Raw genomic sequence first — 16,419 nt, 5'->3', positions numbered from 1 at the left:
TATTTCGGGCTGAAAAACACGTGTAGTGATTCATAGCCGGTTCAGGGACGCCAAATATGTAATCATAGTGGCTCTCTGAAGGCACCAGTTCTGTAGGGTTTGGGCATTTACTGAGACAATTATTAATTGTAGCAGTAAATCACAAAGTTGATTCTTTTGATGGCTTTAGAATCCAACCATGCGACATAACTCAAACAACGCGCACACACAGGTACTAATACACGAGGATACATTTATTAATACATAGAATATGCATATAAACCTAACAGATCTTAGCGAGAGGGTTATCAGAATACAAACGTTATATATTCAATCAGTTACAAAGAGTTACACATCAAGAGGACATACGTTCAGTATATCATTCATTAAGACCGTTTCGTAAAGTGAACTTGGTTACAACTTCTACATTAGATACTCAAACAAGTACATAACTCTTAGGAATTAAATTGATATCAACTGGTTGGGATAACAATTGAATTCTCGAGCTGTAATGCATTGAAGTTGAATACTCATCCAATCTCTGGGGATTCAGATCTCCTGCGGGCACAAAGAAACAGTTGCAGGCTGTTGCTGTCCAATCCGCGCTCTCTGGCTCGGTGCCAGGCTGTGCTGTGCGGCTTGCGACGGTGCGCTGCTGATGCTCACTGTTGGCTTTAACTAGCAAAGTTTGTGCACAGGAGAAAAGATGACTGTGGGTCCCAGCAAGTCAGGAAGAGGACCAGTTCGTTTATGATGAAGAGCTAGTTCTGAATAGTGATTCAGCTGTCCACAGTTCCGACCTGTTCACGAGGCCTGCTGCTGGTTACTCTCTGGCAACCTCCACTCTAGACTCTTAGAACAAAGGAAAGTTCTGGCACTCGGACACACTGGCCGTTCCGTGGTTGTCCGGGCTGAGTCTCAGGATGGTCAGGAGGCGCGCTGCGAGAATGTCCTGCCCTTGGGATTCTCCTTTGAATTCCTTCTGAATCTTGTCTGAATCTTGTTGAATCTGAATCTGAATCTGAATCTTGTCTGAATCTCCCTTTCTGAATCTCTCAGGCTCTCTGTGTTGCCTGTTTTTACCTGGAGGAACTTCAGCTCATTGATTGGCTGAAAGTTCCATGGGCATCAGAGTCCCACGTGGGTTACTCGGCCCTACCAGTCCCTGATTGGTTGATCAGGGTGAGATATGAGTCACTTAGTCCTGACACTTAGTAATGCAGTCCAGATGTCCAACTGGCACTCCCTAGACAGATAGGCGCCAATGGGTGACCATTGATCATGATAGCCAGGCTTAGCTAAGTGCATCCCCCTTTGGGAGCTGGTTTCTTATCACAAGAAAACATCTTAAATCAGCTTGCATGAATTCTTTCTCTGTGGCTGCACAACAGAGATGAACAGAGAAATGAGGCCTAATTTGGGAAAGCTCAGAAACACTTAATTCTGCCTTATTATTAAGCCTCGCCACTACACACGTTTTGAAAAGTGTGCTGTTACTGCCCCATAACTTACATGGGGTTGACCAAACTTGCAGAAACATGTTTATTTTTGCTGAAAAACACGTTTTGAAAAGTGTGCTGTTACTGCCCCATAACTTAAATGGGGTTGACCAAACTTGCAGAAACATGTTTATTTTTGCTGGAAAACACGTTTTGACACTTTCTGCACAATGGGGTTAAGAGCTGAGTGTGTGGGCTCTTCTGAGCCTTGCAGTTACAAGGGGATTCAGTTGTCTGAAATAAGGCGTTTATTTCGGGCTGAAAAACACGTTTTGAAAAGTGTGCTGTTACTGCCCCATAACTTACATGGCGTTGACCAAACTTGCAGAAACATGTTTATTTTTGCTGAAAAACACGTTTTAACACTTTCTGCACACTGGGGTTAAGAGCTGAGTGTGTGGGCTCTTCTGAGCCTTGTTGTTACATGGGGATTCAGTTGACTGAAAAAACGTGTTTATTTCGGGCTGAAAAACACGTTTTGAAAGGTGTGTTATTACTGCCCCATAACTTACATGGGGTTGACCAAACTTGCAGAAACATGTTTATTTTTGCTGAAAAACACGTTTTGACACTTTCTGCACACTGGGGTTAAGAGCTGAGTGTGTGGGCTCTTCTGAGCCTTGTTGTTACATGGGGATTCAGTTGACTGAAAAAACGTGTTTATTTCGGGCTGAAAAACACGTTTTGAAAGGTGTGTTATTACTGCCCCATAACTTACATGGGGTTGACCAAACTTGCAGAAACATGTTTATTTTTGCTGAAAAACACGTTTTGAAAAGTGTGCTGTTACTGCCACATAACTTAAATGGGGTTGACCAAACTTGCAGAAACATGTTTATTTTTGCTGAAAAACACGTTTTGACACTTTCTGCACAATGGGGTTAAGAGCTGAGTTTGTGGGCTCTTCTGAGCCTTGCAGTTACAAGGGGATTCAGTTGTCTGAAAAAAGGCGTTTATTTCGGGCTGAAAAACACGTTTTGAAAAGGGTGCTGTTACTGCCCCTTAAGTTGCATGGGGGTGATCAAACTTGCAGAAACATGTTTATTTTTGCTGAAAAACACGTTTTAACACTTTCTGCACACTGGGGTTAAGAGCTGAGTGTGTGGGCTCTTCTGAGCCTTGTTGTTACATGGGGATTCAGTTGACTGAAAAAACGTGTTTATTTCGGGCTGAAAAACACGTTTTGAAAAGTGTGCTGTTACTGCCCCATAACTTACATGGGGTTGACCAAACTTGCAGAAACATGTTTATTTTTGCTGAAAAACACGTTTTAACACTTTCTGCACACTGGGGTTAAGAGCTGAGTGTGAGGGCTCTTCTGAGCCTTGCAGATACAAGGGGATTCAGTTGTCTGAAAAAACGCGTTTATTTCGGGCAGAAAAACACGTTTTGAAAAGTGTGCTGTTACTGCCCCATAACTTAGATGGGGTTGACCAAACTTGCAGAAACATGTTTATTTCTGCTGAAAAACACGTTTTAACACTTTCTGCACACTGGGGTTAAGAGCTGAGTGTGTGGGCTCTTCTGAGCCTTGTTGTTACATGGGGATTCAGTTGACTGAAAAAACGTGTTTATTTCGGGCTGAAAAACACGTTTTGAAAAGTGTGCTGTTACTGCCCCATAACTTACATGGGGTTGACCAAACTTGCAGAAACATGTTTATTTTTGCTGAAAAACACGTTTTAACACTTTCTGCACACTGGGGTTAAGAGCTGAGTGTGAGGGCTCTTCTGAGCCTTGCAGATACAAGGGGATTCAGTTGTCTGAAAAAACGCGTTTATTTCGGGCAGAAAAACACGTTTTGAAAAGTGTGCTGTTACTGCCCCATAACTTAGATGGGGTTGACCAAACTTGCAGAAACATGTTTATTTCCGCTGAAAAACACGTTTTGACACTTTCAGCAGACTGGGGTTAAGAGCTGAGTGTGTGGGCTCTTCTGAGCCTTGTTGTTACATGGGGATTCAGTTGACTGAAAAAACGTGTTTATTTCGGGCTGAAAAACACGTTTTGAAAAGGGTGCTGTTACTGCCCCATAAGTTGCATGGGGGTGACCAAACTTGCAGAAACATGTTTATTTCTGCTGAAAAACACGTTTTGACACTTTCTGCACACTGGGGTTAAGAGCTGAGTGTGTGGGCTCTTCTGAGCCTTGCAGTTACATAGGGATTCAGCGGTCTGAAAAAACGCGTTTATTTCGGGCTGAAAAACACGTTTTGAAAAGGGTGCTGTTACTGCCCCATAAGTTGCATGGGGGTGATCAAACTTGCAGAAACATGTTTATTTCTGCTGAAAAACACGTTTTGACACTTTCTGCACACTGGGGTTAAGAGCTGAGTGTGTGGGCTCTTCTGAGCCTTGCAGCTACATTGGGATTCAGCGGTCTGAAAAAACGCGTTTATTTCGAGCTGAAAAACACGTTTTGAAAAGAGTGCTGTTACTGCCCCATAAGTTGCATGGGGGTGACCAAACTTTCAGAAACATGTTTATTTCTGCTGAAAAACACATTTTGATACTTTCTGCACACTGGGGTTAAGAACTGAGTGTGTGGGCTCTTCAGCGGTCTGAAAAAACGCGTTTATTTCGGGCTGAAAAACACGTTTTGAAAAGGGTGCTGTTACTGCCCCATAAGTTGCATGGGGGTGACCAAATTTCAGAAACATGTTTATTTCTGCTGAAAAACACGTTTTGACACTTTCTGCACACTGGGGTTAAGAGCTGAGTGTGTGGGCTCTTCTGAGCCTTGCAGTTACATAGGGATTCAGCGGTCTGAAAAAACGCGTTTATTTCGTGCTGAAAAACACGTTTTGAAAAGGGTGCTTTTACTGCCCCATAAGTTGCATGGGGGTGACCAAACTTGCAGAAACATGTTTTTTTCTGCTGAAAAACACGTTTTGACACTTTCTGCACACTGGGGTTAAGAGCTGAGTGTGTGGGCTCTTCTGAGCCTTGCAGCTACATAGGGATTCAGCGGACTGAAAAAACGCGTTTATTTCGTGCTGTACAACACGTTTTGAAAAGTGTGCTGTTACTGCCCCATAAGTTGCATGGGGGTGACAAAACTTTCAGAAACGTTTATTTCTGCTGAAATATATGTTTTGACACTTTCTGCACACTGGGGTTAAGAGCTGAGTGTGTGGGCTCTTCGGAGCCTTTTCAGTTACATAGGGATTCAGCGGTCTGAAAAAACGCGTTTATTTCGGGCTGAAAAACACGTTTTGAAAAGGGTGCTGTTACTGCCCCATAAGTTGCATGGGGGTGACCAAACTTGCAGAAACATGTTTATTTCTGCTGAAAAACACGTTTTGACACTTTCTGCACACTGGGGTTAAGAGCTGAGTGTGTGGGCTCTTCTGAGCCTTGCAGCTACATTGGGATTCAGCGGTCTGAAAAAACGCGTTTATTTCGGGCTGAAAAACACGTTTTGAAAAGGGTGCTGTTACTGCCCCATAAGTTGCATGGGGGTGACCAAACTTGCAGAAACATGTTTATTTCTGCTGAAAAACACGTTTTGACACTTTCTGAACACTGGGGTTAAGAACTGAGTGTGTGGGCTCTTCAGCGGTCTGAAAAAACGCGTTTATTTCGGGCTGAAAAACACGTTTTGAAAAGGGTGCTGTTACTGCCCCATAAGTTGCATGGGGGTGATCAAACTTGCAGAAACATGTTTATTTCTGCTGAAAAACACGTTTTGACACTTTCTGCACACTGGGGTTAAGAGCTGAGTGTGTGGGCTCCTCTGAGCCTTGCAGCTACATAGGGATTCAGCGGTTTGAAAAAACGCGTTTATTTCGTGCTGAAAAACACGTTTTGAAAAGGGTGCTGTTACTGCCCCATAAGTTGCATGGGGGTGATCAAACTTGCAGAAACATGTTTATTTCTGCTGAAAAACACGTTTTGACACTTTCTGCACACTGGGGTTAAGAGCTGAGTGTGTGGGCTCTTCTGAGCCTTGCAGCTACATTGGGATTCAGCGGTCTGAAAATACGCGTTTATTTCGGGCTGAAAAACACGTTTTGAAAAGGGTGCTGTTACTGCCCCATAAGTTGCATGGGGGTGACCAAATTTCAGAAACATGTTTATTTCTGCTGAAAAACACGTTTTGACACTTTCTGCACACTGGGGTTAAGAGCTGAGTGTGTGGGCTCCTCTGAGCCTTGCAGTTACATAGGGATTCAGCGGTCTGAAAAACGCATTTATTTCGGGCTGAAAAACACGTTTTGAAAAGGGTGCTTTTACTGCCCCATAAGTTGCATGGGGGTGACCAAACTTGCAGAAACATGTTTTTTTCTGCTGAAAAACACGGTTTGACACTTTCTGCACACTGGGGTTAAGAGCTGAGTGTGTGGGCTCTTCTGAGCCTTGCAGCTACATAGGGATTCAGCGGTCTTAAAAAAGGCGTTTATTTCGTGCTGAACAACACGTTTTGAAAAGTGTGCTGTTACTGCCCCATAAGTTGCATGGGGGTGACAAAACTTTCAGAAACGTTTATTTCTGCTGAAATATATGTTTTGACACTTTCTGCACACTGGGGTTAAGAGCTGAGTGTGTGGGCTCTTCTGAGCCTTTCAGTTACATAGGGATTCAGCGGTCTGAAAAAACGCGTTTATTTCGGGCTGAAAAACACGTTTTGAAAAGTGTGCTGTTACTGCCCCATAACTTAAATGGGGTTGACCAAACTTGCAGAAACATGTTTATTTTTGCTGAAAAACACGTTTTGACACTTTCTGCACACTGGGGTTAAGAGCTGAGTGTGTGGGCTCTTCTGAGCCTTGTTGTTACATGGGGATTCAGTTGACTGAAAAAACGTGTTTATTCCGGGCTGAAAAACACGTTTTGAAAGGTGTGTTATTACTGCCCCATAACTTACATGGGGTTGACCAAACTTGCAGAAACATGTTTATTTTTGCTGAAAAACACGTTTTGACACTTTCTGCACACTGGGGTTAAGAGCTGAGTGTGTGGGCTCTTCTCAGCCTTGCAGTTACAAGGGGATTCAGTTGTCTGAAAAAACGCGTTTATTTCGGGCTGAAAAACACGTTTTGAAAAGAGTGCTGTTACTGCCCCATAACTTACATGGTGTTGACCAAACTTGCAGAAACATGTTTATTTCTGCTGAAAAACACGTTTTGACACTTTCTGCACACTGGGGTTAAGAACTGAGTGTGTGGGCTCTTCAGCGGTCTGAAAAAACGCGTTTATTTCGGGCTGAAAAACACGTTTTGAAAAGGGTGCTGTTACTGCCCCATAAGTTGCATGGGGGTGACCAAACTTGCAGAAACATGTTTATTTCTGCTGAAAAACACGTTTTGACACTTTCTGCACACTGGGGTTAAGAGCTGAGTGTGTGGGCTCTTCTGAGCCTTGCAGTTACATAGGGATTCAGCGGTATGAAAAAACGCGTTTATTTCGGGCTGAAAAACACGTTTTGAAAAGGGTGCTGTTACTGCCCCATAAGTTGCATGGGGGTGACCAAACTTGCAGAAACATGTTTATTTCTGCTGAAAAACACGGTTTGGCACTTTCTGCACACTGGGGTTAAGAGCTGAGTGTGTGGGCTCTTCTGAGCCTTGCAGTTACATAGGGATTCAGCGGTCTGAAAAAACACGTTTATTTCGGGCTGAAAAACACGTTTTGAATAGGGTGCTGTTACTGCCCCATAAGTTGCATGGGGGTGACCAAACTTTCAGAAACATGTTTATTTCTGCTGAAAAACACGTTTTGATACTTTCTGCACACTGGGTATAAGAACTGAGTGTGTGGGCTCTTCAGCGGTCTGAAAAAACGCGTTTATTTCGGGCTGAAAAACACGTTTTGAAAAGGGTGCTGTTACTGCCCCATAAGTTGCATGGGGGTGACCAAACTTGCAGAAACATGTTTATTTCTGCTGAAAAACACGTTTTGACACTTTCTGCACACTGGGGTTAAGAGCTGAGTGTGTGGGCTCTTCTGAGCCTTGCAGCTACATTGGGATTCATCGGTCTGAAAAAACGCGTTTATTTCGGGCTGAAAAACACGTTTTGAAAAGGGTGCTGTTACTGCCCCATAAGTTGCATGTGGGTGACCAAACTTGCAGAAACATGTTTATTTCTGCTGAAAAACATGTTTTGACACTTTCTGCACACTGGGGTTAAGAGCTAAGTGTGTGGGCTCTTCTGAGCCTTGCAGCTACATTGGGATTCAGCGGACTGAAAATACGCGTTTATTTCGAGCTGAAAAACACGTTTTGAAAAGAGTGCTGTTACTGCCCCATAAGTTGCATGGGGGTGACCAAATTTGCAGAAACATGTTTTTTTCTGCTGAAAAACATGTTTTGACACTTTCTGCACACTGGGGTTAAGAGCTGAGTGTGTGGGCTCTTCTGAGCCTTGCAGTTACATAGGGATTCAGCGGTCTGAAAAACGCGTTTATTTCGGGCTGAAAAACACGTTTTGAAAAGGGTGCTTTCACTGCTCCATAAGTTGCATGGGTGTGACCAAACTTGCAGAAACATGTTTTTTTCTGCTGAAAAACACGTTTTGACACTTTCTGCACACTGGGGTTAAGAGCTGAGTGTGTGGGCTCTTCTGAGCCTTGCAGTTACATAGGGATTCAGCGGTCTGAAAAAACGCGTTTATTTCGGGCTGAAAAACACGTTTTGAAAAGGGTGCTGTTACTGCCCCATAAGTTGCATGGGGGTGACCAACTTGCAGAAACATGTTTATTTCTGCTGAAAAACACGTTTTGACACTTTCTGCACACTGGGGTTAAGAGCTGAGTGTGTGGGCTCTTCTGAGCCTTGCAGTTACATAGGGATTCAGCGGTCTGAAAAAACGCGTTTATTTCGGGCTGAAAAACATGTTTTGAAAAGGGTGCTGTTACTGCCCCTTAAGTTGCATGGGGGTGATCAAACTTGCAGAAACATGTTTATTTCTGCTGAAAAACACGTTTTGACACTTTCTGCACACTGGGGTTAAGAGCTGAGTGTGTGGGCTCTTCTGAGCCTTGCAGCTACATTGCGATTCAGCGGTCTGAAAATACGCGTTTATTTCGAGCTGAAAAACACGTTTTGAAAAGAGTGCTGTTACTGCCCCATAAGTTGCATGGGGGTGACCAAACTTGCAGAAATGTTTTTTTCTGCTGAAAAACACGTTTTGACACATTCTGCACACTGGGGTTAAGAGCTGAGTGTGTGGGCTCTTCTGAGCCTTGCAGTTACATAGGGATACAGCGGTCTGAAAAAACGCGTTTATTTCGGGCTGAAAAACACGTTTTGAAAAGGGTGCTGTTACTGCCCCATAAGTTGCATGGGGGTGACCAAACTTTCAGAAACATGTTTATTTCTGCTGAAAAACACGTTTTGATACTTTCTGCACACTGGGGTTAAGAACTGAGTGTGTGGGTTCTTCAGCGGTCTGAAAAAACACGTTTATTTCGGGCTGAAAAACACGTTTTGAAAAGGGTGCTGTACCTGCCCCATAAGTTGCATGGGGGTGACCAAATTTCAGAAACATGTTTATTTCTGCTGAAAAACACGTTTTGACACTTTCTGCACACTGGGGTTAAGAGCTGAGTGTGTGGGCTCTTCTGAGCCTTGCAGTTACATAGGGATTCAGCGGTCTGAAAAAACGCGTTTATTACGTGCTGAAAAACACGTTTTGAAAAGGGTGCTTTTACTGCCCCATAAGTTGCATGGGGGTGACCAAACTTGCAGAAACATGTTTTTTTCTGCTGAAAAACACGTTTTGACACTTTCTGCACACTGGGGTTAAGAGCTGAGTGTGTGGGCTTTTCTGAGCCTTGCAGCTACATAGGGATTCAGCGGTCTGAAAAAACGCGTTTATTTCGTGCTGAACAACACGTTTTGAAAAGTGTGCTGTTACTGCCCCATAAGTTGCATGGGGGTGACAAAACTTTCAGAAACGTTTATTTCTGCTGAAATATATGTTTTGACACTTTCTGCACACTGGGGTTAAGAGCTGAGTGTGTGGGCTCTTCTGAGCCTTTTCAGTTACATAGGGATTCAGTGGTCTGAAAAAACGCGTTTATTTCGGGCTGAAAAACACGTTTTGAAAAGGGTGCTGTTACTGCCCGAAAAGTTGCATGTGGGTGACCAAACTTGCAGAAACATGTTTATTTCTGCTGAAAAACACGTTTTGACACTTTCTGCACACTGGGGTTAAGAGCTGAGTGTGTGGGCTCTTCTGAGCCTTGCAGCTACATTGGGATTCAGCGGTCTGAAAATACACGTTTATTTCGAGCTGAAAAACACGTTTTGAAAAGAGTGCTGTTACTGCCCCATAAGTTGCATGGGGGTGACCAAACTTGCAGAAACATGTTTTTTTCTGCTGAAAAACACGTTTTGACACTTTCTGCACACTTGGGTTAAGAGCTGAGTGTGTGGGCTCTTCAGCGGTCTGAAAAAACGCGTTTATTTCGGGCTGAAAAACACGTTTTGAAAAGGGTGCTGTTACTGCCCCATAAGTTGCATGGGGGTGATCAAACTTGCAGAAACATGTTTATTTCTGCTGAAAAACACGTTTTGACACTTTCTGCACACTGGGGTTAAGAGCTGAGTGTGTGGGCTCTTCTGAGCCTTGCAGCTACATAGGGATTCAGCGGTCTGAAAAAACGCGTTTATTTCGTGCTGAACAACACGTTTTGAAAAGTGTGCTATTACTGCCCCATAAGTTGCATGGGGGTGACAAAACTTTCAGAAACGTTTATTTCTGCTGAAATATATGTTTTGACACTTTCTGCACACTGGGGTTAAGAGCTGAGTGTGTGGGCTCTTCTGAGCCTTGCAGTTACATAGGGATTCAGCGGTCTGAAAAAACGCGTTTATTTCGGGCTGAAAAACACGTTTTGAAAAGGGTGCTGTTACTGCCCCATAAGTTGCATGGGGGTGACCAAACTTGCAGAAACATGTTTATTTCTGCTGAAAAACACGTTTTGACACTTTCTGCACACTGGGGTTAAGAGCTGAGTGTGTGGGCTCTTCTGAGCCTTGCAGTTACATAGGGATTCAGCGGTCTGAAAAAACGCGTTTATTTCGTGCTGAAAAACACGTTTTGAAAAGGGTGCTGTTACTGCCCCATAAGTTGCATGGGGTGTGACCAAACTTGCAGAAACATGTTTTTTTCTGCTGAAAAACACGTTTTGACACTTTCTGCACACTGGGGTTAAGAGCTGAGTGTGTGGGCTCTTCAGCGGTCTGAAAAAACGCGTTTATTTCGTGCTGAAAAACACGTTTTGAAAAGGGTGCTGTTACTGCCCCATAAGTTGCATGGGGGTGACCAAACTTGCAGAAACATGTTTATTTCTGCTGAAAAACACGTTTTGACACTTTCTGCACACTGGGGTTAAGAGCTGAGTGTGTGGGCTCTTCTGAGCCTTGCAGTTACATAGGGATTCAGCGGTCTGAAAAAACGCGTTTATTTCGGGCTGAAAAACACGTTTTGAAAAGGGTGCTTTTACTGCCCCATAAGTTGCATGGGGGTGACCAAACTTGCAGAAACATGTTTTTTTCTGCTGAAAAACACGTTTTGACACTTTCTGCACACTGGGGTTAAGAGCTGAGTGTGTGGGCTCTTCTGAGCCTTGCAGCTACATAGGGATTCAGCGGACTGAAAAAACGTGTTTATTTCGTGCTGAACAACACGTTTTGAAAAGTGTGCTGTTACTGCCCCATAAGTTGCATGGGGGTGACAAAACTTTCAGAAACGTTTATTTCTGCTGAAATATATGTTTTGACACTTTCTGCACACTGGGGTTAAGAGCTGAGTGTGTGGGCTCTTCTGAGCCTTGCAGTTACATAGGGATTCAGCGGTCTGAAAAAACGCGTTTATTTCGGGCTGAAAAACACGTTTTGAAAAGGGTGCTGTTACTGCCCCATAAGTTGCATGGGGGTGACCAAACTTGCAGAAACATGTTTATTTCTGCTGAAAAACACGTTTTGACACTTTCTGCACACTGGGGTTAAGAGCTGAGTGTGTGGGCTCTTCAGCGGTCTGAAAAAACGCGTTTATTTCGGGCTGAAAAACACGTTTTGAAAAGGGTGCTGTTACTGCCCCATAAGTTGCATGGGGGTGACCAAACTTGCAGAAACATGTTTATTTCTGCTGAAAAACACGTTTTGACACTTTCTGCACACTGGGGTTAAGAGCTGAGTGTGTGGGCTCTTCTGAGCCTTGCAGTTACATAGGGATTCAGAGGTCTGAAAAAACGCGTTTATTTCGTGCTGAAAAACACGTTTTGAAAAGGGTGCTGTTACTGCCCCATAAGTTGCATGGGGTGTGACCAAACTTGCAGAAACATGTTTATTTCTGCTGAAAAACACGTTTTGCCACTTTCTGCACACTGGGGTTAAGAGCTGAGTGTGTGGGCTCTTCTGAGCCTTGCAGTTACATAGGGATTCAGCGGTCTGAAAAAACGCGTTTATTTCGGGCTGAAAAACACGTTTTGAAAAGTGTGCTGTTGCTGCCCCATAAGTTGCATGGGTGTGACCAAACTTGCAGAAACATGTTTTTTTCTGCTGAAAAACACGTTTTGACACTTTCTGCACACTGGGGTTAAGAGCTGAGTGTGTGGGCTCTTCAGCGGTCTGAAAAAACGCGTTTATTTCGGGCTGAAAAACACGTTTTGAAAAGGGTGCTGTTACTGCCCCATAAGTTGCATGGGGGTGACCAAACTTGCAGAAACATTTATTTCTGCTGAAAAACACGTTTTGACACTTTCTGCACACTGGGGTTAAGATCTGAGTGTGTGGGCTCTTCTGAGCCTTGCGGTTACATAGGGATTCAGCGGTCTGAAAAAACGCGTTTATTTCGGGCTGAAAAACACGTTTTGAAAAGGGTGCTGTTACTGCTCCATAAGTTGCATGGGGGTGACCAAACTTGCAGAAACGTTTATTTCTGCTGAAAAACACGTTTTGACACTTTCTGCACACTGGGGTTAAGAGCTGAGTGTGTGGGCTCTTCTGAGCCTTGCAGTTACATAGGGATTCAGCGGTCTGAAAAAACGCGTTTATTTCGGGCTGAAAAACACGTTTTGAAAAGGGTGCTGTTACTGCCCCATAAGTTGCATGGGTGTGACCAAACTTGCAGAAACATGTTTATTTCTGCTGAAAAACATGTTTTGACACTTTCTGCACACTGGGGTTAAGAGCTGAGTGTGTGGGCTCTTCAGCGGTCTGAAAAAACGCTTTTATTTCGGGCTGAAAAACACGTTTTGAAAATGGTGCTGTTACTGCCCCATAAGTTGCATGGGGGTGACCAAACTTGCAGAAACATGTTTATTTCTGCTGAAAAACACGTTTTGACACTTTCTGCACACTGGGGTTAAGAGCTGAGTGTGTGGGCTCTTCTGAGCCTTGCAGTTACATAGGGATTCAGCGGTCTGAAAAAACGCGTTTATTTCGGGCTGAAAAACACGTTTTGAAAAGGGTGCTTTTACTGCCCCATAAGTTGCATGGGGGTGACCAAACTTGCAGAAACATGTTTTTTTCTGCTGAAAAACACGTTTTGACACTTTCTGCACACTGGGGTTAAGAGCTGAGTGTGTGGGCTCTTCTGAGCCTTGCAGCTACATAGGGATTCAGCGGTCTGAAAAAACGCGTTTATTTCGTGCTGAACAACACGTTTTGAAAAGTGTGCTGTTACTGCCCCATAAGTTGCATGGGGGTGACAAAACTTTCAGAAACGTTTATTTCTGCTGAAATATATGTTTTGACACTTTCTGCACACTGGGGTTAAGATCTGAGTGTGTGGGCTCTTCTGAGCCTTGCAGTTACATAGGGATTCAGCGGTCTGAAAAAACGCGTTTATTTCGGGCTGAAAAACACGTTTTGAAAAGGGTGCTGTTACTGCCCCATAAGTTGCATGGGGGTGACCAAACTTGCAGAAACATTTATTTCTGCTGAAAAACACGTTTTGACACTTTCTGCACACTGGGGTTAAGAGCTGAGTGTGTGGGCTCTTCTGAGCCTTGCAGTTACATAGGATTCAGCGGTCTGAAAAAACGCGTTTATTTCGGGCTGAAAAACACGTTTTGAAAAGGGTGCTGTTACTGCCCCATAAGTTGCATAGGGGTGACCAAACTTGCAGAAACATGTTTATTTCTGCTGAAAAATACGTTTTGACACTTTCTGCACACTGGGGTTAAGAGCTGAGTGTGTGGGCTCTTCTGAGCCTTGCAGTTACATAGGGATTCAGCGGTCTGAAAAAACGCGTTTATTTCGGGCTGAAAAACACGTTTTGAAAAGGGTGCTGTTACTGCCCCATAAGTTGCATGGGGGTGACCAAACTTGCAGAAACATGTTTATTTCTGCTGAAAAACACGTTTTGACACTTTCTGCACACTGGGGTTAAGAGCTGAGTGTGTGGGCTCCTCTGAGCCTTGCAGCTACATAGGGATTCAGCGGTTTGAAAAAACGCGTTTATTTTGTGCTGAAAAACACGTTTTGAAAAGGGTGCTGTTACTGCCCCTTTAGTTGCATGGGGGTGATCAAACTTGCAGAAACATGTTTATTTCTGCTGAAAAACACGTTTTGACACTTTCTGCACACTGGGGTTAAGAGCTGAGTGTGTGGGCTCTTCAGCGGTCTGAAAAAACGCGTTTATTTCGGGCTGAAAAACACGTTTTGAAAAGGGTGCTGTTACTGCCCCATAAGTTGCATGGGGGTGACCAAACTTGCAGAAACATGTTTGTTTCTGCTGAAAAACACGTTTTGACACTTTCTGCACACTGGGGTTAAGAGCTGAGTGTGTGGGCTCTTCAGCGGTCTGAAAAAACGCGTTTATTTCGGGCTGAAAAACACGTTTTGAAAAGGGTGCTTTTACTGCCCCATAAGTTGCATGGGGGTGACCAAACTTGCAGAAACATGTTTTTTTCTGCTGAAAAACACGTTTTGACACTTTCTGCACACTGGGGTTAAGAGCTGAGTGTGTGGGCTCTTCTGAGCCTTGCAGCTACATAGGGATTCAGCGGTCTGAAAAAACGCGTTTATTTCGTGCTGAACAACACGTTTTGAAAAGTGTGCTGTTGCTGCCCCATAAGTTGCATGGGTGTGACCAAACTTGCAGAAACATGTTTTTTTCTGCTGAAAAACACGTTTTGACACTTTCTGCACACTGGGGTTAAGAGCTGAGTGTGTGGGCTCTTCAGCGGTCTGAAAAAACGCGTTTATTTCGGGCTGAAAAACACGTTTTGAAAAGGGTGCTGTTACTGCCCCATAAGTTGCATGGGGGTGACCAAACTTGCAGAAACATTTATTTCTGCTGAAAAACACGTTTTGACACTTTCTGCACACTGGGGTTAAGAGCTGAGTGTGTGGGCTCTTCTGAGCCTTGCAGTTACATAGGGATTCAGCGGTCTGAAAAAACGCGTTTATTTCGGGCTGAAAAACACGTTTTGAAAAGGGTGCTTTTACTGCCCCATAAGTTGCATGGGGGTGACCAAACTTGCAGAAACATGTTTTTTTCTGCTGAAAAACACGTTTTGACACTTTCTGCACACTGGGGTTAAGAGCTGAGTGTGTGGGCTCTTCTGAGCCTTGCAGCTACATAGGGATTCAGCGGTCTGAAAAAACGCGTTTATTTCGTGCTGAACAACACGTTTTGAAAAGTGTGCTGTTACTGCCCCATAAGTTGCATGGGGGTGACAAAACTTTCAGAAACGTTTATTTCTGCTGAAATATATGTCTTCACACTTTCTGCACACTGGGGTTAAGATCTGAGTGTGTGGGCTCTTCTGAGCCTTGCGGTTACATAGGGATTCAGCGGTCTGAAAAAACGCGTTTATTTCGGGCTGAAAAACACGTTTTGAAAAGGGTGCTGTTACTGCTCCATAAGTTGCATGGGGGTGACCAAACTTGCAGAAACGTTTATTTCTGCTGAAAAACACGTTTTGACTCTTTCTGCACACTGGGGTTAAGAGCTGAGTGTGTGGGCTCTTCTGAGCCTTGCGGTTACATAGGGATTCAGCGGTCTGAAAAAACGCGTTTATTTCGGGCTGAAAAACACGTTTTGAAAAGGGTGCTGTTACTGCCCCATAAGTTGCATGGGGGTGACCAAACTTGCAGAAACATGTTTATTTCTGCTGAAAAACACGTTTTGACACTTTCTGCACACTGGGGTTAAGAGCTGAGTGTGTGGGCTCTTCAGCGGTCTGAAAAAACGCTTTTATTTCGGGCTGAAAAACACGTTTTGAAAATGGTGCTGTTACTGCCCCATAAGTTGCATGGGGGTGACCAAACTTGCAGAAACATGTTTATTTCTGCTGAAAAACACGTTTTGACACTTTCTGCACACTGGGGTTAAGAGCTGAGTGTGTGGGCTCTTCTGAGCCTTGCAGTTACATAGGGATTCAGCGGTCTGAAAAAACGCGTTTATTTCGGGCTGAAAAACACGTTTTGAAAAGGGTGCTTTTACTGCCCCATAAGTTGCATGGGGGTGACCAAACTTGCAGAAACATGTTTTTTTCTGCTGAAAAACACGTTTTGACACTTTCTGCACACTGGGGTTAAGAGCTGAGTGTGTGGGCTCTTCTGAGCCTTGCAGCTACATAGGGATTCAGCGGTCTGAAAAAACGCGTTTATTTCGTGCTGAACAACACGTTTTGAAAAGTGTGCTGTTACTGCCCCATAAGTTGCATGGGGGTGACAAAACTTTCAGAAACGTTTATTTCTGCTGAAATATATGTTTTGACACTTTCTGCACACTGGGGTTAAGATCTGAGTGTGTGGGCTCTTCTGAGCCTTGCAGTTACATAGGGATTCAGCGGTCTGAAAAAACGCGTTTATTTCGGGCTGAAAAACACGTTTTGAAAAGGGTGCTGTTACTGCCCCATAAGTTGCATGGGGGTGACCAAACTTGCAGAAACATTTATTTCTGCTGAAAAACACGTTTTGACACTTTCTGCACACTGGGGTTAAGAGCTGAGTGTGTGGGCTCTTCTGAGCCTTGCA

The sequence above is a fragment of the Lepisosteus platostomus genome, chromosome 2 (genome assembly GCF_059453375.1).
Source record: "Lepisosteus platostomus isolate fLepPlt1 chromosome 2, fLepPlt1.hap1, whole genome shotgun sequence".
Lineage (NCBI taxonomy): Eukaryota > Metazoa > Chordata > Actinopteri > Semionotiformes > Lepisosteidae > Lepisosteus > Lepisosteus platostomus.
The sequence above is the reverse complement of the archived record's forward strand: the minus strand, read 5'-3'. Positions refer to the sequence as shown.